The following is a 9591-nucleotide window of genomic DNA, read 5'->3' on the forward strand; positions in this document are numbered from 1 at the left end:
CACCGCAGCTTGCTATATTCACTCAGTGACGTCATATTCCAGGAAACAGACTGTGTTTACGCTTATTGATCAGTAATGACGTCATAAGATCGTGTCGTCTGCGGCTTGGTACATCCTGACTTCTCATCGTCTAACCTTGGACACGCCAACTTTGATCGGAATTTCAACTTGACTATTCTGAGTGTTGCCTGTGATTTAATGAAGTAATTCTCGGTAGTGCCCAATCATTTGTGATCATGAATATTTTATATGTGGATTGTTGTCTGGCGTCCCTCGCCACGTTGTCGCAAATTTCTCTGGGGTCGTAAGTATTTGCATCAAGGGAACTCTAAGGTAGTGCGCCGGATTAGTCTCAATTTGGCATTTCGAAAAAAAAACAATCCAACTCATGTGATTTCATGTTATCTTACTGAACCGATTTATGAGAGTCAATTTTATAATGCAGATTTTTATGACATACTCGACCAGATGATTTATTTCACTTGCAATTGACAATTGACTTGTGGTGTTCTAATTTAAGGGAGCTCGGTGCACCGATTCAGTTGGTGACATACCAGGGAAATAAGCTAAAATTAGAGCGCTCTATTAATTGCTCCTGCCCCATGTTGAAGAGATACCCCTAAAAGCGTGATCTTTTATCGGCCCTTACGCAGCAAGGCAGTACTTCTCAGACCGGTGGATGGTACCAATAGAAAGAGAATGCGTCAAAGATTAACATGAATAAATTAAAATAACATTAAAATGTTAATTAAGCGTAGAAACAAGTCCCAAACATAAGCTAATTATTGCTCCTACCTCGGCGACGGCGCTCCCCGCAGTCAGCGGAGAAGCTAAAATAAAAGCCACCATCCTCCTCCGTAAGTCAATTTTAGAGCGGCCGAGTGGACCGATGCGGGGCCACCAAACTGAGATAAGACGTGGCTAGCAATTGCAAACCGCCATAGAAATCAATATCTTAAGACGTACAATATGGGATGATTACTCTGAAGCTGGAGTGAAAGCATGAGTAGATTGCAAGAAACGAAATGCATAGATTAGTTGAATTATGTACGATAGGCACAGCTCAATAGATGAAGCCATTTCTATGATGTTGACATTTGACATAACCCTTCCTCTCCTCACCTTAGTAAGTGCATTGGCAGTTGCCGGCATAGTTTTTGAGCACGAGTGTAATTCGCCATCGGACCGCAATGCATGTTGCTAGGCGGCTGCATTTGCAACGAACATACGAATACTGCCTTCTTTTGTAGAGTTTGTTTTTTAGGCGATCTTTGACGTAGAAGGGGCATACCTGTCGACAACTTGAGTTTCTCCGAATTTCAAAAACTCCCAGAATTTCAATTCCTTATGCACTGTTGTAGGTACAGCTATGTTCACAAGTTTTCGTTTCCTCCTGTTCTAAAAAGGATGATATTTGTCGATTTCGTGCGTCGCTGATAGGAGGGTGCGTTTAATAATTAGGCCCAACGCTTTCTGCATCCGCGAGTACCTTCAAAAGGGAACAACAGTTTCCATTTATTACACTATGGGACATGTGACAAAATGACCACTGGAACACGCATGAAACGGAGCTCATATTCCTAAAAATGTCTACAAGCACTTCTTTTCTGACACTATTAGCAAATACCATCTCAAGTTAGGTGGTTGACAGACAGTCAATGGAGATCTGGGGAGACTGAGTGATGCCAATTCACCACTTAACTGATAATGAGGGCCGAGGGGAAAGAAACATGCAACATGCACAACTGACAACTTGACAAGTGATAAAACACTACCACTATTGCGCAGTGCACAACAAATTACAGCAGCCAGCCCAAAAATACTTTTGGTGACTACTGGCTAATTGCAAAACAAGTCACTAATAAATGTCTTAGTTGCAGCTGAACACTGCACAATGATCACACTGTTCACGCATTGAGTGAGATGCCACAGGTGGTTTGAATCACACTTTGGTACAACTGCAAATCTGAAGTGTTGTCATGAGGTTCATGCCTCCATGATCACTTTGGTTGTGGTTGGCATAACACTTGTAGTCTGCAGAGTTCCACATGAACTGCAGACACCTCATCTGGTGGTCTTCATGTTGCTCAACTTCTTCAGGAGGCAAATGTCGACCACCCAGCGGAAGCATGGTCCTGCAGAAAAGAAAGGTAATGCATAAGGTACAAACATTATCTGCTGAAACAGCCCCTTCTGTTGCCTGTTATTAAACTTTTAACATAACCTAACAACATGTATTCCATGTATATTGCATTTGTTGAAGTAAAATACTGCCGGCTATTTCAAAACCAGAAAATGAAATTATATTGAGGCATAATTCACATGCTCGGCTATCAGTATCAAATAATAAATTAATTTAAAATTTGGCATATTCTATAAAACACTCATAGAATATTCTACTTCACATCACAAGGACAATCTTTGTTGGGTGTTTGATTGACGCATTGGCTAAGTTTGTCTTAGGTTTTATTATTGCAAAAAATTCATATTGCATTATTGTATCAAAATACTGCCAGCAATAACAAAACAAGAACATGAAATGTCAATGAGCAACCCGCCTTTCCTAAAAATGGGTTACTTTGAAAAGAATTTTAGTTTCTTTTAAGGAAAAGGAGAAATGCTTATCAGGTAATTATCAAAAAACCACTCAACCAGCAAGTGGCTGGGTGGTTTCACAGCAAACATCAAGCCAAAACATATATTTACATTTATCTAACAATTGAGCCATTTGACTACTACCAGGATATGTGAGCAAAATAAGCATCCAATTATCCAATGTTGACTTACTTGCAAAGTTTATGCCTTATGTTATGAAAATGTGTCACTAGAATATGATACTTATCATCGAATATTATTTAATTTACGATTTATTTCGATCGAAACGCACATGGAGTTCCGCGCCATTTTCGTCGACGATGAATATGATCGTGTTTCAAGAAGAGATAAGGGGTTTCAATGGTCTTTCAAAGCAATAATTTGATGCAAAATTTGGTAGGAAATAATATAAAGCTCGTTCAAATGGCCATCAACCATTTAAAACACCGAAAATACTCACAACTCCGTCCCAACGACCACGCAGCACCGCGCACGCCACACAACTGGCACAATGCCAAAACTGCTGTCACAGCAGAAATGTTTTTTTTTCTCGATTGCAATTGTGGAATTATTTATTAAACAGAAGATGATCTTTCCGAAAAAGAGACTGATTTTATACACAGTTGCATGGAAAATAAAAAAATCCCGGTAAGTTTATTTGTATTGTTTTGTCGATTTTGACATGCTCCTAGTTTGCAGCCATATTTCGATAAGTTCTACAGGGAGTTCAAAATTATTTCAGGACCAATCTTTTCCTCGTTCATTTTCCCGTCGATCATGAAATTTTTAGAGCGGAACAATTAGTTTCCAGGCGGTCCGAGCGGTTTTCGTGAGAAGGGTGCAAAAATCGGCGTCATTTTTAGAGCTTCGACACCAGCTCAACACAGGACCCTATGGGAGACGGTGAAGTAGCGGAAGCAATAAATAGAGCGCTCTAATTTTAGCTTATTTCCCTGGTGTGTCACCGACTGGATTGCTATGTTGTGAAGGTGTACAAATTTTGGCAAATGTGGTATCCAAGTATTCAAATGGGGGACATCAGCAATGGGAAATGGCTATATCAAATCAAAGACAGGAGCAGTAAATTATAATAAGCTAATGGGGAACTGACCATTGGAGAATGATGCTAATTTTTTTAAACTAAATTGATGACTCGGCAAAGACTGGTGTAATCAATAGTACGCTCATTGCCATTTCTCCAGTGTTAATGGTAATTTGATTTATTTACCTAGTGGGTAATTTTGCTGGCAAACTTATTATAATTTCAGTCAAGGTAGCTGTCCAGGATAGAGGACAATCCGATAGACAGCCCTTCGTTGTATCCATTCCACCATCTGACAAGTTTGTCAGGTTCAATGATGCCTTATAAATTTTCAATTCCAGGATGTTAAGTGAAACTGCACTGGTCTGAAACTGTTGTGCTAGCATCCAAGGCCAGATATGAGATCAGTTGTGACTTGAGAGGTCAATTATCATTGACATTGAAATTCCATGTTCAATAGATCATGTCAATAGAAAGGGATCAATAACCTTGGATGTTACTGGGAATAATCTGACTCGAATTGATGCATGCTACTGATTTATCATCTGAATTTATTAATTGGCATAATCCACTGACCAGTGAGTACTCAAGGGTCATGCGACCTTGTTTCTTAACTGACACTTAGGCAAAATATATTCTTTTAAAACAAAATGTTTGGTATCAAACCGTAATGTGGATCCATGAGGTGATCTGCCACAACTTCGTAGGTATCATCTTTGCATTCCTCAATTTTAACGTATCCCTCCTAAACTCTGTAAGTATAGTTGTCAGTGGCTTTTCACGCCGCGCATGACATGAGATTGAATGTCATCCTAGCTTGGGGTGGCAAATGATCTTTGACCTTTTGTTGTACATGTTTGTTAGGGAACGACACTAGAAATGTGACTGGGGTGGGTGTAATTTCCTCACAAGTCCCTGGTGCTACTCAATTGAATCTAACGCCATCTGATTCAGTCATGGTCACTTTCTGTCTTTCAATTTCTAAGCTTTAGTGATGCGCGCTCAATCATAACACAATTAGTCTCCCCATTCCTGTTTTAGCCTATAATTGTCTGCTAATCTGATGTTAACCTGACTCGCGATGTTAAGTTTGGTTTCGACTGACAAAGGTAACCAGTTTCTCCCAGAATTAGACCGTAGAGTTGTTCACCAAGATTTATTAAAATTTTGATCATATGTGACTGCTGTCTATTTCTCCCCCTTTTGACCACCCGCAAATTTGTCCGTCTTCCTACTGAGGTCAGCGTGGGTCAATCGTTGAAAGAAGGGTTCGTCCAGCTGTCTTAACAGATAATTTGTTTCTCTCAGCAGGTACATGTTTGTGCATTGTTCGCGATTCCGCTGAGCTGAGGGCTTGCTGGGCCAGCGCTCTCCAATCCGACGGGACTGGATGTGAGATCTACTGCCCGCGCCCTTGGCTTTCTCTGGTCTACATTAGCAATTCACACTTTGCCTACTGATTTCAATGAAGTATCATACCCTACTCGGATGTTTGCGATAAATTAAGTGTAATTTCAATGCAATGTTCACTATATGTTATTTAGATCATTTGAGAACGTGCCCTGTGATCAAAAGCTATCTTGTTTGATTCCCTCATTTGTTAGATGTTGAACGAAGTTGAAACTCAGACCTTTGGTTTGTTGTTGATCTGAGTCCTTTAAACAAAAGATATTTCATGGACTCTACATATTACAAGATTTGTAAATGAAGCCAACGTGGAGGGTTAGGTGATAAGCATCCTTAAATGCTTGTAATTATGGGCTTAGCGGTGACATGACCTTGTTCCACACCTGACCGGCGACCATTCTGACTCACCGACGCTTTTGGCGCCGCCTAGTGGATGTAGTTGTAGGTTATACGGGCTAGGTGGCAGTAGAGTGCCACGCATCTAATTCGTACCAAAAGCTTTCATTTATGGGGTCGATCTTTGTAAAGACTGAATTAAAACGTTTTGCTTCGACATCCTCCTCCTCCCTCTCTCTCTCTCTCTCTCTCTCTCTCTCTCTCTCTCTCTCTCTCTCTCTCTCTCTCTCTCTCTCTCTCGCTCACTCTGATCATTCACATTCGCTCTCTCACTCACCCACTCATTTCAGTCAGTCACACGCAATTGCGTGCCGACAAGAGGGACCTCTTGCGGCAGTTTAGGGAACCAGCTTGGTCTATTTCACGCTAGGCGGCACTGCTAGTACTGTCAGCTGCATCTGAGCGCTATCGGAGTCTGCACCGAAGGCATTGGATCTTGTAGGTGGCGCTAGTGGTGCTACCGTTGGTGCGTCAATTAACCTGTTAATTGTTTAAGGTCATGTTTAAGGTCAAGGGTCATACATTTTTCATTTCGCGCGGACTACAATCGCTCAGTTTTTAGTAAAACTCACGGGGCCCAACATACTCCCAAAATTAATCACAAATTACTTCAAGGAACGGGTGGGCGTGGTCACGTTCACGATCCCGGTGTTAACTAACTCGAGTGGGTTGGAAGTGTAGGCAAATGCTGCCCGGCGGCATAATGCGTGGTGTGACCGTGCACGTTACATGGTTCCTGTCAATTAATTGGGGTCTGCAGACTGTTCAGTAATCCGACCTGAACAAAACGGTCCTTATCATACCTGAATGGTGATTAATGGGCGGTGATAATTTCTCGCTTCCCTCCGTAACCAACTCTAGTTTTGTACAAACAGGGTGACATTTTCACGTCACATTGAACGGTAACTCGCTTGACGTTTATGATTAAATTATCTCAAATGATGCATCAACTTAGCAACCGTGGCATTTGTACGTTAATCTTTGATATACCTCGAAGGGAGCGAGCATCGACATCTGTTAAGTACCGATAATGCTAGGAGAGAAAGGAAATTGATGGACATATTACGAACAGCGATCAATTTATAACGATTGAAATGGCGGTTCAGCTTGGCTTCGGCTATATAAACTCGAGTCACGAAACGGCTCAATGCTGATTTAATAACGAACCGGAAGGCGATTCAGTTTCCCCATGTTCTTGTTCTGGCGCTGAGCTGCCGAAGGAGCAGAATAATCTTTAACGTTTACGATGTTTTACTCTCCTTATCCAATTGTAACTGAACACGTTACGACTTCTGGGCCGCCTTCATGACAAACCGTATCCGAATGATGAGTATCCCATGAATGTGACAATCCTACGCTGACCGTCGATTTATCTCGAAGAGCACTTTGTAAGAATTGAGAATCGATTGATAAGCCTTGGGTTAACACTAGATTGATAATGGATTGAAACGCTGGTCTACCGGGTCCAAACTAGTTAGATTATGAAACAGCTTATGCTGACCTACTAGAAAAAAACGAATTTGTGGTGGTCGCGTCGTGAGGGCGTGATCATTGCGTTTCCGTTGATTCGTGATCAGATCGCCGCGGTGTAGTCCCGGTGAGTCTGTGATGTTATGCCGGTGTAAAGTCGTGTGGTCGACGTGACAACTTAAAGATAATTACGTTAGCATTCTCCGTGAATCCGAATCAGCAACATATCTGAAGTAACCCTCCCTTCTTTCCCAGACAGATTGTTAAATTTTCACGCTATATTTACAAACGGACGATACAATACTGGTCATTTTCAACCGGTGTACCACGATCGGTTGTCAGATCGCCAATGCCAACTTAGCCTTAAATCTAATCCTAACGCCCTAACCGCAAAAATATTATTTACAAAACATCGCCAATTGAACTGTCATGACGTCATCTGACGTAGTTTGACGCGTCAGTGGTGACCAGCGCCCCAAAAATGACACCACCTGACCTGTTCCCCTCCCCTCGAATCCCACACCTCACTGCGGCCGGACCGCGCGCGTGATGGCCGACAGATAGTGCCACCCCAATACCAATGTAATGGTGAGCCATTAGCCTACACTGACCATTACTGACCCGCCCCGGCTGTCCCTCTAACCCCTCTGTCTATCCCATAGACAAGGCCGGACCAGTCAGGCCCATTAGCCCCTTCCCGCCTTTACAAACAGACGCACCACTGCCGCGCTGCTCGGTCGGGAGCGGAATGTAGCGACCATCTGCCCTCCCCTTCCCAGTCGAGTAACACTTCCACGATGTTAAATCCATTACCCTCTAATGGTGGCTCAGGTTAGACCCCAGGGAGTGGCATTTGTAATCCAGATCAGAGACATCCGATGGGTGAATGGGAGGTTGAATTGTCCATGACGGGGAGGCAGTCTTGATGAGGCGGACAGATGAGATGACTCACTTGACAGGTTTGATGATTGCTGTCCACTCCAGTTGAAGTCCGGTGCAGTGATGATCCGATCAGCAGAGGGGCCGCTCCGGCCGAAGCCGGGCGGGGCGGTGTCCCGCGCCGAGTCCCGAGGCGTTCTGTCTCTGGTGGTCGGCCTCCGGTGGTCGGTCTCGGGTCTGTCTGAATCCCCTTCTCCTTCTCCGCTGAGTTTTTGTTCGCCTGTGATTTCCGGGCCGGAGGTTCCAGGCGTTGCCGGGCCTCGCTGACCGGGGCAGAAAATTGGCGACATCCCGTCTCGCATCCGGAGTCGAGACTGTCACCCTCTTCCCTCCATTCCGCCGGAACGTGACGTCATCCTCACTAGCACGGCTCATCCGTCTCAGCTGTCTCCTGCCGGATGACGTTTTCACACTCGATTTTCGCCGGATGTCGGTCCCTGCCTGTGCCGGACGGCTGACCGCAACGACATCCTCCCACCTTCCTGTCAGCTGCGTTGGCAGGATGTGCGTGGCGCCAGGCGTCGGGAGGCTGGTCCAGCACCGGGAGCAGGTGTTTCCTGCTGCGTGGCGTTTGTCGGCGGCCACTGCGCCGGCCCGGATGGGTGTGTTTGTACTCCACCCTTCGGCAAGCCTTTGATCTTCGCTTAATGGTGACCGGCCGACGAGTCGGGGATCGTTTGGTCGACCCCCTCCCCACGCCGGCTCAGCGCCGCGGCAGGCAGTGCGATCGTCCTTACGTATAGAGTGTGAGAGATGTCCTTTTTGATGTACGGAGAAAAAAATGTCACAGCTTCCGGCTGTTACATTTTCAGGCTTCTTCTTTTAATTGTGCCCCCACAATTAAGGATGGGCTTGTTCTGCATGGTAGTCGGCTGGCCTTCTTCGTCTGCCTTGGCTAGGACGTTGACGTCCTCTGCCTCCCTGCGATGCGAGGGTGCTGTTTCTGGAATCCATAGGTAACGTCTCCTCGATCCTCCGACAGCTAGGTGTGGTGCAGCCATCCCCCCGAGGTCAGTTCCCTTGCCACCATTTGCCCTAACCTAGCTTACACCCTAACCATCCCATTAGTGACACTTCCCCCTTTCGATATTCCATCCCCCCGAGCCAATTACAGCAGGTCATGTCCTAATCGTTTTCCCCCCAACATTCGTAAGGTGGTTGCCTGACAAGCCGAGTAACCAGTAAGTATAACACATCTGTTTTAAGTACTACACACCATCGGACATCTACCCCTACATAAAACCTAATGACACACCGCGCGCATATTGTCACCTCGGTACATACGTCGCTCCATGTTGGTACGACGGCCTGTTGTGGCCCTCTGGTAGCCACTTGGACGAGATGTCTTGGGCCTTCCCCCTGACCGCCGCCTGGCGTGACCCCCTTGGTTGCTCGTGTCCAGGCCGGGGTCGGTCGTCGTAGTCGTGTAGTCCGCTTTGTTGGCGCCAGGGCATCGGGCGCTTTTAGAGCAGCGCCTCTGCCAACGCCTTGGTCGATCTGGTTCCCTCCATGGTTGGGCGCTGTTGTCGTGAAGTCCGGTTTGTTGGCGCCAGGGCATTGGGCGTCTTTGAGCAACGCTTCTGCCAACGCCCTGATCGATCTGGCTCTGCCATGGTTGGGCGCTGTTGTCGTGAAGTCCGGTGGCGGTAACCCGCGAGGGTGCTCTGGAGCTGCACGCCTCAACGCCACAGTGGTAACGTTGCTTGCTCTGGTACCTGGAACAAAAGAGAAGGGGGAGGGTG

Source organism: Amphibalanus amphitrite, unplaced genomic scaffold, assembly GCF_019059575.1.
Source record: "Amphibalanus amphitrite isolate SeventyFive unplaced genomic scaffold, NRLGWU_Aamphi_draft 000236F_arrow, whole genome shotgun sequence".
Classification (NCBI taxonomy): domain Eukaryota; kingdom Metazoa; phylum Arthropoda; class Thecostraca; order Balanomorpha; family Balanidae; genus Amphibalanus; species Amphibalanus amphitrite.